Consider the following 21,957-nt stretch of genomic DNA (forward strand, 5'->3'; position numbering starts at 1 on the left):
TCCCCTACTCACGCTCTCTCTCTCAAATGAATGAATGAATGAATGAATGAATGAATAAATATGTTTTTAAAAATTAAAAAAAGATAAAGAGAAATCTCAATATAATTGGAGGTGTTATGTAGAAGTGCACAGGTGGTGAGCCTCCCTGACTCTTTGACTTCATGCTAATAATGACTGGAGAACCATCCGTGTAAATCTGGACAGTTTTCTGTCCTACTTGGCTGACCCATCTTCTTTCCAGCAGGCTCCTTCCTCAGTCTCCTTCTGGTTCTCTTCTGTTCTGATGCAATTCTCTACAAACTGCATGTTCAGCATCACAGTAGCCAGGCAAGGGCCAACTGACGCAAAGTGGATTGTATAACCAGGTTGGGGAGGTTGTCTGTTCATAGAGTTGGAGAGTCTAAGCTGGGGGTCAGAGATGAGAAGCACCCAGCTACGTCTGAGGGCAGAGGTTGTGAGGACATACATTTCCTTGAGTCACCTCTACAGACAGAAGGGTATTTTTTTCTTTGCTTTATCTTGTGCTGCTTGCTGATTCATTCATTCATTTATTCACTCATCAAATATTCACTGAGCACCTACCAGGTATGCTGTGAGCCAGAAGCCTGGCACACATCACACACCAGCTGTACACTGAGATACTCATACAGTCCCCATCCTTGTCTGCGATGGTTCTTTAAGATTATTTTTCTAGTTAAGTCAGGTGGAGAATTTTGACTATTATGCGTATGCAGTCTATTCTGTTTCCATAATGCAAATCACCTCATATGCAATTGTAAATAGGGTAACGATGTCAACGTAACATGGAAGCTAAAGATGATTTTTCCCAAATAACAGCAGCTGAGCATAAAGCATACCAGCCTAGCTAAATGCAGCAAAGCTGAAAAAGTACAATACTGCCCATATCCACTCTTCAGGATGAGCACTGGGTGTCATATGCAAGAGATGAAACACTGGGTTCTACTCCTGAAGCCAAGACTACTCTGTGTTAACTAACTTGAGAATAAAAAAATAAATAAATAAATAAATAAAAAACCACAATGGTGCCCATATCCTCCTTCTAATTTTGGACACTTGCTCTGCCTTGGAAGCACTTATAAGTCAATTTTCCCTAATCTTATGCAAAAGACACAAATGTAAGGTTAGAAAGGAAATAATCCATCTTTAATATCACTGCATTTTGTGCAAAGCCTATGCCTTCCTCTCTACCTATGGCATGTGATATAGGGCCCTTGTCCTCATGATCCAGCCACCTGTGCCCTTCCAGACATCCCCTTCCATCAAGCTATCTTCACATTGGTGTAGGTGAAGTCTGGAATTATTGCAGCATTTCCTTGTTAGAATTTGATAAATCTTTTTAAATGCACTAATGTCTTATTAGGATTGTTGTTTTCACTAGATTTCTTTTTTTTAAGTTCCATAGGTTTCAGGGCGCCTGGGTGGCTCGGTGAGTTGAGTGACCAATTCTTGATTTTGGCTCAGGTCATGATCTCATGGGTCATGAGTTCAAGCCCTGGGTTGGACTCTGTGCTGACAGCGTGGAGCCTGTTTGGGATTCTCTCTCTCTCTCTCTCTCTCTCTCTCTCTCTCCCCCCCCATCCCCGCCTCTCTGTTTTCCCCAGCTCACCAGGAGTTGTTTCTTTCTCCTCTGTGTTCTGGGGTCCTGCACAGCTCAGAGAGAATGGTCTATAGCAGTGGGTGGTCTTTAACAGCGTTCATTGTCCTCCACTATGATCACTGATTTCCGAAGATGTATTTCATTTCTGCAAGACTGAAAACTACATTAGAATAGGGACTATATGTTAGTAGTCTTTGTATTTCCTAGTATGCCTGGCAGGGCCTAGCATATAGGAGATGTTCAATAAATGTGTGAAAACTAAATGTCCTGGCCATCCAGTCTAAAGAAACTGGTAGTAATTCTCCACGTGTATCCCTGTTTTGTTGTCTCTATAGCATCTACCATTATTTGATATTTTCTTGCTTATTTGTCACTGTTATTCATTACTGATTTCTGTCAACACAATACAAGCTCCATTAAGAGTGGCCCTTGTTTTGTTCATCACTTTCTCCCCAGTGTCTGGGACAAAAGAGGTACTTGATATCTGGAAGAAAAGAGGTGCAAAATAAAACTATTAACATACAAAATGAATGACTAGAACCAGATTTTACTCTCCTCTACTCATACCAGGCTTTTTCATAATTAGTATATAAGTTCAGTGCCTCCATGGAGACATTAAAATACTCTGGTTTCAATTAATCTTTTAATTTTAGCAGTATGAAATTCCAAAAAACAATTTTTCACTCCTTTGGAAGATCTATAAAGGCAAATATAATTAAGTAGTAGAACACAGTTTTCAAAATCTAAAATACAAAGATTATTTGCTAACTTTCACCTCTTCTTTTTTCACTCATTCTTATTTTCTGCTGAGTTTCAATACCCTTTTGAATCTAGGATAATCAAGTATTCATGTTATTAAAGCAAGTACTCTTACCTAATATCAAAGCAGGCTGATCATTGACATTAAAGAATAATAGTATAAAATGATTCTGTAGCCAACATTAAAAATGAATAAGATTGGGAGGCGAGGGCATCTGGGTGGCTCAGTCAGTTAGGCATCTGACTTCAACTCAGGTCATGATCTCACAGTTTGTGGGTTTGAGTCCTGCATCAGGCTCTGTGCTGACAGCTCAGAGCCTGGAGCCTGCTTCTGATTCTGTGTCTCCCTCTCTCTCTGTCCCCTCCACCACTCATTTTCTGTCTCTGTCTCTCAAAAAATAAATAAACATTAAAAAAAAATTTAATGAATAAGATCACACAACAAGAGAGATATTGCAATGACCTAGTCAGTTATTCAACACTAACATATTTTAATTAAAAAGTCATTTACTAATGACTAAGTCATTCACTAATGATCTCTGAAGGCAAAAGAAATAGGGACTAAAGTCTCCAAATAGCTTCCTATAATGGCATTTTAGATTAACTGAGCCTAATCAAACTGAGACATAGTTATCACTCCCTCCTCAGACCTCACATAATAACATTGCCCATATTTCACTTTTGACACGTATTTTGCTTTAAACCAGGCATTAGACAAGCATGTCTTTAGTGCCTATTATATTCTAGGCTTTATGCCCTAGCCTTTTCCCTAACCTCATGTAAATTATTCTGTCTAGAGTTTTTAAGAGAGAGTGAAATTCCAAACCATTTTTTGAATTAAAAGGTCCAATTTCTTACCTTGAAAGAAAGAACCAAAAGTGAATGAGAGAACCAAAAGTAAGTGGAATTAGAGAGTAGGTGATCTATAAATACAATGGAGTAATAGAAATGTGTAAGAAGGGGAGCCCAGGTGGCTCAGTCGGTTAAGCGTCCAACTCTTGATTTTGGCTCAGGTCATGATCTCATGGTTTGTGAGATGGAGCCCCATGTTGTGCTCTTCACTGTCAGCATGGATCCTGCTTGGGATTCTCTCTCCCTCTCTCTCTCTGCCCCTCCCTGGCTTGTGCTCTCTCTCTCAAAATAAATAAATAAACTTAAATTTTAAAAAATTGTTAAAAAAAAAAAAAGGAAAGAAATGTGTAAGAAGAACAATTAGTTACAGCAGAGGAAGTAAATGATTCTCCACTGCCAGTTGGGGAAGGTGTCCAGAGGTGGGGATATTTGAGCTGGGTCTGGAATCACAAAGGTCTGGGGCAGTCTGGCCAGATTTAAGGTAGATGAACAGAGAGGCTCAGAGGAAGGTTGGAACCAGACTGAAAAGAGCCTAGTTTTCTAAAGCCATTTGGATTTTATGCTGTAAGTGATGGGAATCAAAAAAAGAGAAAAATCTTTTGATGAATAGCACAATGACTTGATCAAATTGGGTTTGAGAAAGATAATTCTCACTACACCTTGGAAGATAACTGAAAAAGAGAAGGAGCAGTGGAGGACAGGAGAGAATGGAGGCTGCTGCATTGCCCTGAGTCATATGGTGAACATCTGGACTAAAACAGAAGCAGAAGGAATAGAAAGGAAAGGCTGAATTCAGGGGACTTTTCTTTTTTAAAAATGTTTATTTATTTTTGAGAGAGAAAGAGATGAGCAGATAAGAGGCAGAGAGAGAGGGGGACAGTGGATCCAAAGTGGGCTCAAACTCAAGAACCATGAGATCATGACCTGAGCCAAAGTCGGACGCTTAACGGACTGAGCCACCCGGGTGACCCCAGGGGACAGTTCTGAGGCCAAGCCAACAAGGAGCAGTTGTTTAAGGTGAGAGATTGGAGGTGAGGATGCCTGCACTTTCTGACTTTGGACTGTGGTTAAATAGTGATGCCATTATGCAAGACTGAGAACATAAAGCATTTGACAGGTTCAGAAGAAAGGCTACTTTTAAATATATTAAAAATATTTATCTATAGTCCAGGAGATATGGCAGTCTATATTTGGAGATCATGGAAATGTAGGTAAATCAAGGAAACCTGAGAGGTGAAGAGTGAGAAAATTGTACAAGAAAACAGTAGCCACCATTATGATGAGTAAACCGTTCTAAGATCAGACCCAGTATTACTGCTCTTCTTTATGCCATGTCCCCTAGAAATCTTAATGCCAAGCACGCCTTCTGTCTAAATTTAGACTTGAGGCATTTTATTAGGTGCCTTCCCAGGACATGGCTTACCACCTGCATCATCTTCAATGCTAGCATTTAACTAGTTAGAGTATTAGCAGACAGCAGTCTTCATCCAAAGTCTAGTGGTCCTGAGTGATGGAAGCAAAATTGTGGATAGAGCCTTATTCCTTTAAAGGATGTATGGATCAGTATTGCACTGAAGACTAAGGGAAATTAATTAATTTGTTAAAAACAAAAACAAAAACAAAAAAACTTTAAAGGGCTTACTAAGAACCATTCTTAGACCTAAATGTAAGATTAAAAAGCCCTGAAGCTTTAGGGGAATCACCTGATGCTGTTCATTGTCCCATATGACAGAAGATTGCAGTTCTCCCAGAAACAAAGCACCTTGGAAAGCTTAGTTCCTTTCCTCTACATAAATGTCCAAGGTTGTGTGGGATCAGTGCTTTGCAGGAATCTAGCATCTTACCCGATATCATTTCCCTTTCCAACAATCATTGGATGAATCAAAATTGCCTCCTAGCACTTCATAGGTAATGTCCTGCCCTCTTGAGAACCACTCACTAAGCTATTGTGAACTGTAAAAAGTCAGCCCTTAGACTTAAGCCTCTGACATAAATAATCCTGGTGAAATACCCGAGCAACAAATTATTAGAAGAGTTCAGTCACAGGCACAAGTATTTGCACCATTAGGACAGAATGATTGCAAAGGGAAACAATTAAAAAAAAAAAAAAAAGCTTTAGGTTGCCTGCATATGTATACTTCCCTTGATGCGTCATCAAATGATAGCTGGAGATTTAAAAAATCAAAGTTTGAGATTTTTAGGAGATGAAAGCAGGAAAGCCAAAGAGAAGGGGAATTAATTGTTTGGGAAAGTCTCCAAGAAAAATTCATCTGAAATGAGGGATTACTCTTTCTCTTGACTCAGTAACATTCAGAAATATAGAGGGATGAAATAAACCTCAACATAATCTGACCCTCACCAGAGCCAGAATTCATCTTTATGCTTCTGTTGACAGCCAACAACTTTTTGTTTTTAATTATAAGATGGAAATTTCTAACCACCATGGTCTAGTCACTTTTTATAAGGCTCACATTTCAGATGAACAAAAACATTATTCAAGTAGGTTCTCTTTCCAATAAACAAACAAAAAAATCACCAAAGCAAATAACCACACTCAACTTCTGTGAATCATGGCCCAGCCTGAGGATGCTGAGATGCTAAAAGCACTCTGCGTGCCCAGTAGTCACCCACAGCTCAGCACTGCTTAAAACAGTCCCCTGAATTGGGGCACCTGGGTGGCTCAGTCAGTTAGGCATCCAACTTTGGCTCACGTCATGATCTCATGGTTCGTGGGTTTGAGCCCTGCACTGGGCTCTGTGCTGACAGCTTGAAGCCTGGAGCCTGCTTCAGATTCTGTGTCTCCCTCTCTCTCTGCCCCTCCCCCACTCGCACTCAGTCTCTCTCTCTCAAAAATAAATAAACATTAAAAAAAGATTTTTTAAAAACAGTCCCCTTAACACTCAAAGATTTCAACATTTATGTAATAGTATCAATTATGAGTCATATATTTTTCTTAACACCTTGAACACAGAAGATTTGGTTGAGAGATGGGGGAAGATTATTATTTTGTCCATAGCTTCTTTAATAATATTTTCACTTTATGGTCACTCTTTTACATGGAGCCCTAAAGTCAAAAAATAAGGGAAATTTGAAGTCTCTTCTCCCCAGCTTCGGCTCAGCTGTCAGAAAAGTAAAGAGTGATCTGATTCTCACTATCTTCATCTTATCTCAGAGAATTTGAGCCAGACATTTATCAAATTTGAGGAAAAAAGTGGCAATTTTACCAAAACTGTTGCAATATTATTGATGCTCCAGATTCCCAAAGAGAGAAGCATTTAAGCAGAACAGGATAAGCAAGGATTGTCGGGTTTTATATCCTACAAACTTACAAATAAAAACATTTCACGTGTTCTGAATTTCCATTTAAATTTATCTTGTTTGGAAAGCACATAAAAATTAAATAAAAAATAATTTTATTCTGTATCTGTTTCTCTTCTTTCCTTTACTGCTGATCAGTCATATCAGATCTAACATTGTTTCTCATCTCCTCAGAGTGGAAGCTCTTGGAAGCTTGTCAGTTCAGGGCCACACTGCAGACTAGGAATGAAGACCTGTGGGTTGGCACTTGGCAGTGAGCAGAATAGTGTCTACTTGAAGGTTCTGATAATTATGGAAATCGTCTAATGAACATATGATATAATATATTTACAGCTTCAAGCTTCTACTTTAGCACATATCAGGGAAAGCCTATTCTCAGAGTAGAGCCTCATTTCTATCCTCTTGCCTAGAACAGACAGACATATGGGTCCTGTCTGAGTTTCCACACCCTGCTTCTTCCATTGTTGGTGAGTGCCCAGTTCCTCTCAGAGAGATCTTCCATCTTTACCAAAACCTGGAGAATGAACAGAGCAGCTATGGTGGGTGAGGAGACAGAAAGCAGGCTGGTTCTTCCTAAGGCCTTTGTCCTGGAGAACACATTCCATTTCTCTCAGGGTAAAAGCCAAGGTTCTGGGGCACCTGGGTGGCTCAGTCAGTTGAGCGTCCAACTTTGGCTCAGGTCACTATCTCACATTACATGAGTTTGAGCCCTGAATCGGGCTCCTCTCTGAGCATGAAGCCTGCTTGGGATTCTCTGTCTCCGTCTCTCTCTGCCCCTGCCCTGCTCACTATATCTCTCTCTCAAAATAAATAAACATCAAAGAAGAAAAAAAAAGCAAGCCAAAGTTCTTACAGTGACCTAAAAGACCCACTTACAATGACCCTTAAAGACTGTCTGGCTGTCCATTCCCACCTGTCCTCACCTCCCACTCTTCTCCCCTTACTCAATCTACTTCAGTCCCCTGTCTCCTTGTTCCTCATCCACACTTCAGGGCATTTGCATCAGGCTTGTAACAACAACCTCTAGTCTGCTCAGAAAGGCCTACCCTGACTCTCCTGTTTAAGGCTGGACATCCACCAGCCCTCCTCAGCACATTTCCCCTCCGTTATCACTCTCAGTGGCACTTATCTTCTGATGTCTGTAACATGTGCTTATTTATTATGTTATTATCTGCCTCCCTCACTAGAAGCACCAAGAACACGGGAGGTTTTGACTCTGTTCACTTCTGTATCTTCAGCATCTAGAAATGGACCTGTCATGTAGTAACCACTTATTGAATATTAGATGAATGAATTCATTTTATTTAGCACTTATAAAGTGATTTCTACTTGTCAGGCACAGTTGTAAGCACTGTACAATATTAGGTCATTTCAACCCTGGTAACAACCCTTAAAAGAAGGAATTTATATCCCCATTTTATAGAAAAGAAAACTGAGGCACAGTGTGGTTAAGATAAATTGCCCAAAGTCACACAGCTAGTAAGTGGCAGAGCCCTTCTGTGCTCTGAACCCCTGCTCTCTGCTAAGTGAATTAATGAAACATGGTGGAACCTCCATTTTCTGCACTTTGTCCTAAGTGCCCTACTAGGGCTAAATTAATGATCCCAGTGTTTGAAAATGACCTAATCAAGTCTTTGTGCTGGCTTTCTGTTTCCTTGGAAGGGAAACTTGTAGTTTATAAGGTCTCTAGGGGCTTGTACCTGGGAGGGAGAGGCAAGTAGGCCTATCTACCAGGTCAGGTCACAAGACAGATACAAAAAGGACCAGAAGAGAACACAAGCCCTTTGGATCAGCTACGGACCCTTTCTCCTGCTCCACTTGTTATGCTTCTACTAGGTTGGGGCCTGCTTTCAGTGATCACAGGATCCTGGAGATACCTATAGCACAGACTGATGCATATCTGTATACTAATTTATGAAGCTAGCTATAGCTTATTGGAATGTTTACCTCAGTGTTTGGGAAACATTTAAGATGATTGAAAGGGGGTAATTAGAATTTGGGAGAAGGCATATTTCTTACCAATTTCCCATTGAGTTGATACTTAGGGAATCTCTGCTAACTGTTGCCAAATAAAGATCCTGCTGGGTTTTCTTTAATTAATGAGATGGCTTGGTTGTAATTATTCCATTAATTGTTTAAATGCAAATAAGTACTATTAAGGATCTTGAAAACTGTTTCCTCTTAAATATGTTAAACCTTCCCCCTTGTCCTCTCATTTCTGTTCTTAATTTGCCTAGTAAATCCTCTTTGAATAAATGGCACAAAAATAAGCGTTACCCAGACTCTAGTGGAATTATCACAAATTCTGAATTAGAGAAGGCTGAATGGAAGTAATGAATTGTATTTGTGTTCTTTAAAAAGAAAAGATTCCACTGAGCCTGCATTTACTATGTAAACATGCAGAGTAAAATAATGGAAGAAGTTGTAAAAATGGGAACTTTTCAGAAGTATAAACAATTTCTACTCTCTGATAAGATAACTCATTTTAGATATATAAAGCTAGTCTTTGAAAACTACCTTCAGTAACTTTTAGATACTCTTAATTGGCCGAGAGGGTGGTGAAATCCTTGCTCTAGTACAATTCTATTCCCTGCCTGTCGAGATATGGGGCTGCGAGGTAGGGCAACAGCAAGGAAGTCTCCCCTACAACCACACCTGGTGAGAGACTGTTGGGGCTTTGACCATGACTAGAGGCTGTGATACACACACAGCTGCCTAATAAGACTATCTTGCGGTGGGCCTGACAGCATTTCTTCACTGGAGACTTCATGGACTAGCCTGGAAGGCAAATGAGGATGATAAAGGGGAACACAGACGAGAAAGAAGAGAGAGTCGGTTTCCCTTTCAGTGGAGAAAATTTCCCAGGGCCCTTTTGCTTCAACAGGAGAATCCACCTCTGTTGGTAGATGTTCCTTTTCCCTTCAGCCCATCACCTCCCCACCCCCCTCACTCTGAGCAAATTTACTTTCAGCACACCTTGCTCCAGGACTTCTTTTGTCTAGATTCTACAAAAGGTCAACTTGACACTGCTATATCACTTTACATCTATTCAGGCATTCCATGCTGCTTCAGAAATGGTAAGGAGTGTACTTTCTCCAGTGCATTCTTTTCTGGGGCAGTGCCTTACTTCTGAATAGATGGTTGTTTTTGCTCAGGGCCCACTTTTTGTTAGTGTCCCATAAAGTCAATGTATGGGTCTGTATTTCCACAACTTTCTTCACGAACTGTGTACGGGGTGCTTTCTTAGTTAAAATTGTGAATCAGTCCTCTCATATATCATTATACTACTACTGTGGTCTCCAAATCAAGTGTCGTGTTGCCAGGTAGGAATAAGTCTTCAACCAAATAAAAGAGCAGGAGAGCAGAGCAGGGTTTCAAATTACTGTGACAGATCAGTTCCCTCCTACACTAAGTAATTTTCCAAATCAGTCCAAGTGATGGCAATCCATCCTGCAGAAGGAGGCCATCTCCAATCAGAGGTTGTTTGGCAGGTGTGCATAACGGGTGACAAGAAGTCGGTAATGTATTAATTAAGATACGTCAATGATGTGAGGAGAGATGTTTGGCAGAAATAGCATTCCACATACTATTATGGGCAAATAAGAGTATTGGCTAATGTACAATCGGAGCCATCTCTGTCTGAGATAAAGGCTAGATGTAGCATGTGAAGTCATTTTTCTCTTCAGCAGAGAAACTTCAGAAAAACAAATTAGAATCAGAACATGGCTTGGTGAATAACACAACACAGAAATAGGTTATGATTAAAAACAAGGGATAGCCCCAATATTCCTTGGATTCTGCTGCCAGGATAACTTACTAGTAAATCAAATTGATAAATACATGCCATCTGCTGTCTTATGCTTAGGGATCATAAAAGCTGGTATTCTAAAACACTTGGAAATTTCCCAAATATCTTTCTCATTTTATCCTCATCTCAATTTTTTCTTAAGCTAGTAGGTATAGAAGACATAATCATTCTTTTTTTTTTTTAAGTTTATTTATTTTGAGAGAGAGAGCAGGGGAGGGGCAGAGAGAAAAGGAGAGAGAGAATCCCAAGTAGGCTCCTGTGCTGTCAGCACAGAACCCAACCTAGGGCTCAAAGTCAGGAACCATGAGATCATGATGTGAGCCAAAATCAAGAGTCAGACGCTTAACCAACTGAGCCACCCAGGCGCCCCAAAGACATATTCATTCTCAGTCTATTGTTTAATGGTGCAAATGAACAATAGGCAGAGGAACTCATTAAATTTGTTCAAGTTTATCAGTGAATAGGCCCTCCATCTTACCCAATTTAAGAGTACACTTGATTTATAGCATGACTAGTCTTGAATGATCTTGATGGATCACTAGAAACAATTAGACACATAAATAAATATCCCAGGATCATGACAGATTTCATAAAAGATGATTCACATGAAGATTCACATGTCTAATAAAATTGAAACTATGAAAATAAGTGATCTTGCATATATTTTATTTGTCTTTATGACATTAATGTTCAAAAGGGCAGAAAACTTTAAATTTTTCTCCAATTTAGAACGTGTTATTAATGGAACATTGTGACAGTGCCACTGACTCACATACTTTGGGGATAGTTAACATTTTATATTTATGAAAGATTGCCCTGAGAACAGATATGCATTTTCTATTTGTGTGGTATGTTTTGTTACTAGGGTCTCTTGTAGATTTTCATTCTTAGATTTCTGTCTCTCCTTTTCTTGAACATGAGCCTGGTTGACTGAATCCCAATATCAGCTCTGAAAGCTTTTGCGCAAGTGCACATACAGGTGTGTGTGCCAGCACATGTGCAATATGTACAGAGTTAGGTATGTGTTTTCCTACCTCTCCATGCTCACCAAGGATACTGTTCTTGTTACCATAGAGTATACTAACACCAATAAGACATACTATGGTAATGGGGTGGGGGGCATATACAACGTTAGGTAAGAAAATGCATTTTGATGCTTATAAGAGAAAACAATTATTATGGGCAAGAGAGGAGGAAACCAAGACTGTTTTAAATCAAAATAGCTCCTGTTCTATCAGGAGGCCTAGAAGAAAGGTGGGTTAGATGACCCAAGAAAGCATGGGGATTTCTCCCAGTAGCATATGGAGGTCTGCATTACAGTCTATAGCTTATGGACATGGAAAGAAAACAAGAAAGTAACTGATTTATGCTGGACTCCATCACTACCCTGCCCCATAGCCTTTCCTCCTCAGAAAGCCATGGTCCCAAAGGTTTCTATTTCTTCCATATTATGCCCACTGTTTTCATGGTCTACCAACAGGCAGTGTTTTCCCCATTGGACAGCTCAACAGTTGAGGTTCTCAGAGTTCCATCCCCCCATCAACACAGCATCTGCCTTCCTCATTACCGAGTTAATAAAACACTGGCTGCTTCAGGAGAGCCACTTTGGCTCTTGCCTGAAGTTCCATTTCCTCCAAACATTAAAACACTTGGGGATTCCACCCAAACTATACTCAGATAAAAGGAACAAACTGCCCCTCGCTTTCTTTTCTTTTCCCAGTCTGTCTTAAGAGTATTTACTATCTGTATTGACCAGAGATAGTGTGGTCAATTTACCGGGCACAGGGTAGTTAGAGTTGGTTTCAAAAACTGTCAGAAGGAGTTTGAGAAAGTTTGAGTACAAACCCCTTACTTGAAGTCATTGTCCTTTCTCTCTGTCTCGAAAATAAATAAAATGTGGAAAAACATTTTCTTAAACTTTCTTAACCAAAGGCGAAAAATCTTATCATTCTAGTAGTAAGATAGTAAAAAGAAAAGAGATATCATCAGGTGACCCCAAGTGAAAACAAAATTGTTCAGTGCTATAAATCATAAGAGTGAAATTAGGTAATTACTGTTACTATTCTGTACCTTCGATTAATCAAAATAAGCACACACTGACACCGAGACTTCTTGTGGTGAGAACCCATTCACTCTCCAATTGCAATTAGCGTAATAGTGCTGAATAGGCAGGTTAGACCAAAATCATAGGCCAATTAACTCATCCTAATTTTTCTACTTCTAACCAGCCCTTTTTCAGAATTTTGATCTTAATGGATTGATAAAGCTGGATGCTAATTAGTTTTTGCTGAACCTGAAGTTTTGAACTGAAGGAAACTTCAACAAACATTTGAAGTTTGTTTGTTGTGAGAGCCTGCCTGGGTAGAGGATTTGCTACAATGAATGAGGAGTTTCTCCAGAAACAAAAGACCACCACTCAGATAGTACTTACTGCACATAATTTTATGAGTGTTCTACTATGCATATCTTATAGTCCCAAATAGATTATAAACTCAAGGGTGATAGCCACATTGCCCATCTCTCTACTGCATGGTTATGGTATTCAGTATACATTTGTAAAAGGAATTCATGAAAAGCAGAACACCTATGAATGAAATAAATGTTGCAGAAGAGTTAGTTATACTAAACTATGCAAACACCCTGAAAGAAGAGGGAAGAGGCCAATTTTCTAAAAATCATGGGACCTCTCATTATCAGAGTAATTTCTTTGGTCCAAGCAAGGGTAGCTATAAGGGCTGAGACATACTCCCAACAAAAGTAAAAAGTTCTAAAAGTTTCCTAAGAATATGCTCAGTCCTGACCTGACTCTCAGCCTCTTGGTAGCACAAAATCCATTTGTCTTAGTCCGCTTGGGCTGCTGTAACAAAATATGTAGACTGGGTGGCTTAAGCAACAAATGTTTATATGTCACAGTTCTAGAAGGTAGAAGTCCAAGACCAAGGTGATGACTGATTTTATTCCCCAATGAGGGCCCTCTTCCTGACTTGCAGACAATTGCCTTCTCACTGTGTCCCCATGTGGTGGGGGCAGGAAAAGTGGGAGAACCTGTAAGCAGCTCTGTCTCTCTTCCTTTTACGGACACTAATCCCATCATGGAGCCCCACCTTCATGACTGACTCTAAACCAAATTACCTCCAAAGGCCCACTTCCAAATACCATCACACTGGGGGAGCAGAGGCTTCAACGTCTGAATTTTGGAGGGAACATTCACTCCACTGCAACTATCCTAACTCTTGTCTTGTCGCAGGTGTTCACCACAACCTTCAAGAGAAATTTCACCAAAAGGAAACAATAAGATTTGCTTTATAATCAACTTGGCTGACATGTACCAATTTCATAAGTACAGGAATGTCTTTTTATTGAAATATATTACTTGTTATTTTAAGGAATTTTATTTAAAATTTTATAAGTATTTTAAATTTTTATAAGTAAGAAAAACCCATTGCCTTTACATATTTTCATATTATAAAACTAATAGAATAGGCTAATTTTATTTCTAGTAGCAATGTTAATTTTAAGTTGTTACTTATATTGTTTGGGGGCAAGCTCATAACAGTTCCCAAGAGAAAGAAAAGCCTATAAGATAATGAGAAATTGACAAATTAGCAATTCAAATCAAATGAAAACTTTGATTTCATTCATTTTGGAGACTTTCTTGGTGTTCCCATTTTGATCTGATTCAGAGCTTTTAGCCTCATTTCCAACTTTAACAGGTTCATTTGTTTTTGTTTTTTGTTTTTTGTTTTTTTTTTGTTTTTTTTTTTTTTTTTTTGGCAAAACCATAGCAGAATGAATACCTGGGTTTAGTTCAAGGTACAGCAAACTGTTTTCAGTGTTTCTAGCTTTCAGTTCATGAATCCCTGCTACATACACATGTGGCTGCATGTAGACACGCCCATATATAAATCTCCAACCCATTAAGGTTTAATTTGGTTTGGGATGGGGAACCAAAAAAGTACTCAGTGAGACTGCTTTCTTTTCCCAAAGGGGGGGAAGGAGAGAATGCGCAGAAAGCCCTACCACCAACTTGGGCACCTCAGCAGAGAGCACCACTGTGGCTCTGTACCAAGGACAGAATTCTCCAACCCACGATGTGGCAGGTGGAGTAGAATGCATAAGCCACCCTTTCCCCTGATGTAGATGTGACTTTAAGAGCACAAAACAGGAACACAGAGGGGTCACTTGGATGACTCCTTCATACCAGGCAGGCATTACAACACTTGACAGCAACCAACCTATCCCTAAGTGTCTAAAGTCACTACAAGAGAGCAGATATCATCGTGGCATCTCATCTAGCAACTAAGGTGCATAGGACCATTGCTAGGCTGAACTGGGGTGGTGGGGGGGCGGTGAGGGGGAATAAGGAATGTCCTCTGTTCCTCACTCTTGTCCTCTGTTCCTCTGATCTTCTCCCCACCACAAAGGAGGCACTGCCTCCTACCCCTCGCCCATATGCTCTCAACCTGTGACCCCAACACCTGATAAAAACCTGCCCCTGGTCCTTTGGTAGTAACGTGTAAATAAGTCCTTTGGGATAAGACATTTTCAAACTACCCCCTTCCCTATGCCCCAACTGAAAATCCTCTGGGATAAATGAATGTTGCATCTAAATATGGTTGATGAATTACTTTTCAGAGGGATATTTGCATTTTAATAGGTATGAAAACCTTGAAAGGATAAAGTATTTCTAGACAACTTTCAGGAATCAACCAACCCAAAAAGGAAGACCTTAGGAGGCACTGGATTTTCCTGGTGCTCCTGAAATGGATTTGTCTATCAGTGACTTTCAAAACCATCTCAATCGCTGTTTCTGAAGGCAGGCAGCATCAATGCCCCTTCACATTTTGTTATGGTCTCCCCATCCCTCCCCTACTGCTAGTGCCATGTTCCCTTTCTCTGCACACCCCCACTCAGTGTCCGCTAAGCAACTTAGTAAAGTTCCGTCATATTCTCACCACTCCCCTCCCTGGATGCAAGCATAATCCTGAAGGTATTGACTCGTCTTCAACTCCAGGTCAAATCAGCCCCGTTGGTAGAAACATTCATTCTCTCAAATTCTCTTCCAATACACTAATAGTTAATGTACCATCCCCCAAAATAAGGAGAAATGTGAAAGGAAGCTAGAGTGACAATGGATGCATGTAATGGCCTCTCGGTGATGGTTAGTAAGCTTGTGTTTAGGGTCTTTTTCTGTTCTAGGAAGAGACGAAAATCCAAAAAATGACTTGCTTTTGTGTATTTATTTCCACATTCTGATTTAAATGTAGAGTGATCTCTAGATCTTACTTTCACTTCCTTGATATGTGTTATACTAGTAGAATTTTCCAAATTACAAAGAATTATAACTGCAACCCTTCTGACTGATGCCTTTCTTTGAAATTTATGACTCAGTTGACGTCACAGATCCTTTCCCTCCAGGGATTATGTAAGGAGGCATGCTGGCCTGCTAGCCCTGTGTTACTTTAAGTACACACACAACACACACACACACACACACACACACACACACACACACACACACACAACATGAGCCAAAATAGCTAGAAATTGATTATGTTGATATTCTGAATAAAGGCAGTAGTTCGAATTTTGTATGTCTAATTAGCCACAGCTCTTCAAGGATTGGTGGAAATGTCACGAGGTTTATAATGTTGGCATTTCATCTTCACAAAAATGCCATTTGATGGCATAAAACCAGAAAAAACTAATGGTCACATTAGACAGCTTGTAGATTAGACAAAGGTCACTGTGTTTTAATGAACAGTGCTGTTAATTAATGAGAAAACAATTAGAACATGAGCTGTTAGGCATTGTAAATTTGTACAAAAAAATCAATCTGTACCTAAAACCACTTTGAGTAACTCAAAAATAAAGTAGCTGCAAGAACAGAATTTAAATCTTGAATTACACAACAAAGTCATCTATATTAATGAAATAGCATCACAGTTTTCTGGTGTGAGATATAAAGATTCTTCCTTAATATCTAGAATGGAAAGTTAGTACTAAGTTAGTATTCTCAATAAATATTCTAGATAGAACCTAGGACTAGCTCTACCACTGCCCATTAGGTTTCTTAATTTCTATATATATTGTTTTTAGTCTATAAGAATAGGAAAGGTATTCTGTGTTTTATCAAAATTCTGTGAGTAGAAATGAGGAAACACTATAACTTCTTCAAGACAGGTGATAAAAATAATAAACATTGCCTTTTGTTCTATAGAGAACTGTCAAAGCCAAGCTTTTAGAAGCTTCAATAAAGGATAGAACCATTGTTAATAACACCAACTTTACATTATAGCTTTCCTCCAAGGAGGTCAAGTACTCCAATAATGATTCACTAATCTCTTTAGCAACCATTTGAATAAATAGTGGATATTTTATTTCAATTAAAAACAAGCAAGAGAAAATGAACTGATTTATTCTGAGGTATGGCAACAAAGGCACCAGAACCTGTCACATGGCTAGTCCAAAAACTATTAGAAGAACCACCCCTAATTTAAATCATTTCAACTGAGCATAGCAAATGTTTGTATTTTTATGTCATTTGAAAATAAAATAAGAAGACTCCATCCAAAGGGTCATTTAGAGAGCATCATTAACTCAAAACACGGTGAGAACAGATCTAATATCCCAGTCTGAAGAGGAACACATTTCCTTTAGATGGTGGGGGATGGCTTTCTTTTTTTCATTGAATTTTTTTTTTTTTTTTTTTTTTTTAGCAATTGTTGATTCGCATTCAGCTGTAAGAAATAATACAGATATATCCTACATACACTTCACCAGTTTCCCCAAATGATACAATTTTGGAAAGCTATAATATCACAACCAGGCTAATAATATTGATACAGTCCACAGATCTTATTCACATTTCCCCACATATCCCACATTTCCCACATTGCGCTTAAGGTATTTGTATGTGGGTATGTATGTATTTGTATATGGGTGTTCAGTTCTATACAATTTTGTCATATTTGGAGGGTCATGTCAAGACATCAAACAGCTCCATCACCACAAGGATCTGTCAGGTTGCCCTTTAATACCTATAGTCCCATCTCCTTCCCATTCGCATACCTCTACCCTATTCCCTGACTTCTCAAAACCACTAATCTGCTCTGCATTTCTAAAATGTTTTCATTTCAAAAATATTATATAAATGGAATAACATGGTATGTAACCTTTTGGGATTGCCCTTTTTTCACTCAGCATAATTTCCTAGAGATTCATCCAAATTGTTGTGTATATCAGTAGTTCATTTATCTTTATTGTGGAGTAGAGTCCATGGTGTGGATGTATCAGCCTGTTTAACCATTCACGTGGTGAGGACATCTGGACTGTTTTCAGGTTTTGGTCATTATGAATAAATCCACTGTGAACATTCATGTACAGTTTTTCGTATAAAAAAATTTTTAACTTCTCTGGCATGAATGCCCACGAGTCAATTGCTGAGCCTTTGAGGAACTACATGTTTAGTTTTATAAGAAATGATCAACTTGTTTTCTGAAAGGGCTGTACCATTTTACATGGTCACCATCAGTGCATGAGTGATACAGTTTCTCTGAATTCTCCCCAGCATTTTGTGTGGACAAAATTTATTTTATTTTTGCCATTCTGCTAGGTGTGTGATGTTACCTCATGTGGTTTTAATTTGCATTTCTCATATAGCTAATGATGTTGAATATCTTTTCACATGCTTATTTGCCATCTCTATATCCTTTTCAGTGAAATGTCTATTCATGTCTTTCACCCATTTTCTAATTGACTTGCTTGGGTTTTTTTACTGTTAAGTTATGAGAGTTTTTATATATCCTAGATACCAGAACTTTATCAGATATGTGGTTTGTAAATATTTTCTCCCAGTCTGAAGTTTGTCTTTTCATCCTCTTTTGATGAAGTCCAGTTTATCAATTTTTCCTTTTATTTCTTATGTTTTTGGTGTCAAATATTTGCTTAACACAAATTCTAAAAAATTTTTCCTATGTTTTTTACTAAAAATTTTATAGCTTTAACTTTTAAGCCTATGACCTATTTTGAATTGACTTTTTTATAAGATGTGAGTCAGTTAAGCATCCAACTCTTGGTTTTGACTCAGGTCATGATCTCAAGATTGGTAGGTTTGGGCCCAGCATCTTGCTCTGCACTGACAGTATGGAGCCTGCTTGGGATTCTGTCTCTCCCCCTCTCTCTGTCCCTCCCCGCCCTCTCTCTCTCACACACACACACTCAAAATAAATAAACATTTTTAATCTATATTTTTGTACCTCTATCCAAACCCATATTTGTCAGGGTATATTTCTAAGTTCTCTATTCTGTTCCATTTTTCTCTGTGTGTCTTATCCTCCATCAATACCACATACTCTTGATTACTGAAACTATATAGTAGGCTTTAATGTCAGATAAAGTAACTCTTTGTTCTCCAACATTATTCTCCCTTTTCAGGATTTTGTGACTTTCCATATAAATTTTAGAATAAGCTTGTGTCTACAAAAAACACTTCCTGATATTTTTATATAAATTACATTAACCTATAGATCAACTTATGAAAAGTTAACATCTTTATTATGTTGAATCTTCCAATTCATGAACGTGGTATTTCCATTTATTTGGGTCTTAGAATTCTGATTTCTCTTATCAAAATTTTACAATTTTCAGCATGCATATCCTCCTTTTATTAAGTGCATAGCTAAACATTTTATTTTCTTTGGAGTGGTTTATAAATAATATTGTGCTTTTAATTTTGGTTTCTATATCCTCATCATTAGTGTACAGAAATGTGATTACATTTTGTATGTTGATCTTAAGTCTTGCAACCTTACAGGACTCACTAGTTCTAAGCATTATTTTTGAAGATTCCTTGCAATTTTCCCTGAAAACAATCATGTCATCGGCAAATAGAGACAGCTTTATATCTACCTTTCCAGTGTATGCCTTTTATTTCTTTAACTTACCTTACTGCAGTGACTATATTTCTCAACTATGTTGAATGAAAGTGATGAAACTAATATCTTGCCTTGTTTCTTGATTTTAGGGTAAAGGATTCAGTCTTCCACCATTAGTATGACATTAGCTATAGGTTTTTGTAGATGCTACTTGGTTTATGTAGATGCTACTTATCAAATAATATAGTAAACCTCTATTCCTAACTTGCTAAGAGTTTTTACCATGAATGGGAAAACTGTATATCCACATGCAGAAGAATGAAACTGGATCCTTTTCTCACTCTGTATACAAAAATCAACTCAAAATGAATGAAATACTTAAATGTAAGGCCTGAAACTATAAAACTACTAGAAGAAAACATAAGCAGCTTCTTGACATAGGTCTGTGCAATGATTTTTTTTTTAATGTTTATTTTTCAGAGAGAGAGGGTGTGAGTGGGGAAGGGCAGAGAGAAAGGGAGACACAGAATCGGAAGCAGGCTCCAGGCTCTGAGCTGTCAGCACAGAGCCCAACGAGGGGCTCAAACTCACAGACCGCGAGATCATGACCTGAGCCGAAGTCAGACGCTTAACTGACTGAGCCACCCAAGCGCCCCAATGTTTATTTATTTTTGAGAGAGATGCAGAGACAGAGAGACAGAGAGGCAGAGCTTAAATGGGGGAGGGGCAGTGAGAGACTAATACTGTATCATCTCACTTATATGTTGAATCTAAAAATGTCAGACTCATACAAGCAGAGAGTGGAATAGTGATTACCGAGGACTGAAGAGGTAGGGGGAAAGGGGAGATGTTGGTCAAAAGGTACAAAGTTTCACTTGTGCAAGATGAATACCAGTACACAGCATGTTGACAGATCTATTCCCCACCTGTCAGATTTGGGATGCCCTCCCTTCTCTGACTCAATAGCATTTTGTTCCTTATAATTGCAGTAAAGTGTATATTTCAGGAACCAATAGACGGAATTTGGTCAAAGTGGTTTTCATGCTTTTGTTCCCTATTACATAAGCCCCAGGTCCTTGGGAAAGAACATTTCCCACAGCCTGTAGCTCTGGACCTGAAAGAAATGCCCCATAGTCATCCGCTGAGCTCTCCTCTCCCACTGCTGCTTACTCAAGGATTAGAAATTTTATCCCCTATAGAGAACACTAAGTAATTGCCTAGTAAGGAGAGAATTCTGACCCTAGTGTTACTTACCCCAAGGCAGAAATTGTGACCCTGTGGTAAAGTCCAATTACAACTTCCTCTTGCTTGTTTGGAAATGAAGGATTTTTCCCCTAACCTCTTAAAAAAAAAAAAAAAAAAAGGCAGCAAGCAATATTCCTGAACAAGGGGCCATGAGTTAAGAACTTGTAGATATAATTTATCCTGCCTCAGTGCAACATAGAAATGGTACAGTGATGGCCTACCTTACTTTAGAACAATGGCCACACATCTATTGGTTTCATCTGTTCCTATGAAAAAGAAAATTCATGGGGTGCCTGAGTGGCTCAGTAGGTTAAGCGTCTGACTTTGGCTCAGGTCATGATCTCACGGTTCATGAGTTCAAGCCCTACATCAGGCTCTGTGCTGGCAGCTCAGAGCCTGGAGCCTGCTTCGGATTCTGTGTCTCCCTCTCTGTCTTTCCCTCCCCTGTTCATGCCCTGTCTCTCTCTCAAAAATAAATAAACAATAAAAAAAAATTTTAAGAAAAAAATTCATTGCATGATGTGCCTAGTTGCTCAAGCTACATGCAGGACTCTCTTGGGTATCCCTTATTATATGACCTCTCCCCAGTGGCATGCTGGACTTCTTGGCACAAGTAGGAGCTAGAGGCAGGGATTTAAAAAAAGCTGACCTGCCATGAAAACTAGATTGGACTTCATGGGCATCTTAGGCCTCTCAGCATGTTTTATGTGGAAAGATGTGCTGGATTAAATATAGGTGATCTGGCACTTTGTCCATCTTAGTGAAGGAATAGATTCAACTACCTAGATATATACGCAAAACCAAAATAAAATGAAACCCTCATATCATTAATGAGTGTATGTTAACCATAGTTTGGGTTATCTGTGCATAAAATCATCTTTGGAGATTTATTCTGTAAGTAGTTTTAAGTCACTGTAAGCAGTGATGATATTGGAGATTTATTCTTCATCATGAGAAATATTAGTGGGTCACTTAGTGCAAAATAACAGAAGGATAGAATGATATATCTCTACTAAGCTTTGCAAAAGTGCAACATATTATCACAGGCACTAACTAAACAGAGACATTTGCCTGAAACAACAAAAATGCCATTTTTCTAAATTTAGTGACAGTTTTTATCTTGGGACATGGGGTGGGAGATTAGGACCTTTACTCTCTATGCTCTATATGTCTGTGATGTTTGAATGTTTTAATAAAGACTACTTATCACTTTTATAATTAATTAATTATAATAAAAATCAATTAGTAAACATTGTCCTGCATGATAAATGCTAAGTCAGCCCTTGTTTAAAAACAAGAAAGGGAAGGGGCACCTGGGTGAGCCAGTTGAGCGTACGGCTTCAGCTCAGGTCATTAGCTCACAGTTTGTGGGTTCGAGCTCCCAGTCGGGCTCTGTGCTGACGGCTTAGAGCCTGGAGCCTGCTTCGAATTCTGTGTCTCCCTCTCTCTCTGCTCCTCCCCCACTCGTGTTCTGTCTCTGT

At 38.9% G+C, this 21,957-nt stretch overlaps 1 protein-coding gene across 4 annotated transcripts in view; it reads left to right on the plus strand.

Moving 5' to 3' along the window:
* Window positions 1–21,957, plus strand: part of KCNQ5 (potassium voltage-gated channel subfamily Q member 5) — a 514,493-nt gene that overhangs the window by 352,481 nt on the left and 140,055 nt on the right. The window lies entirely within an intron of this gene.

Source organism: Leopardus geoffroyi, chromosome B2 (genome assembly GCF_018350155.1).
Source record: "Leopardus geoffroyi isolate Oge1 chromosome B2, O.geoffroyi_Oge1_pat1.0, whole genome shotgun sequence".
Taxonomy (NCBI): Eukaryota; Metazoa; Chordata; class Mammalia; order Carnivora; family Felidae; genus Leopardus; species Leopardus geoffroyi.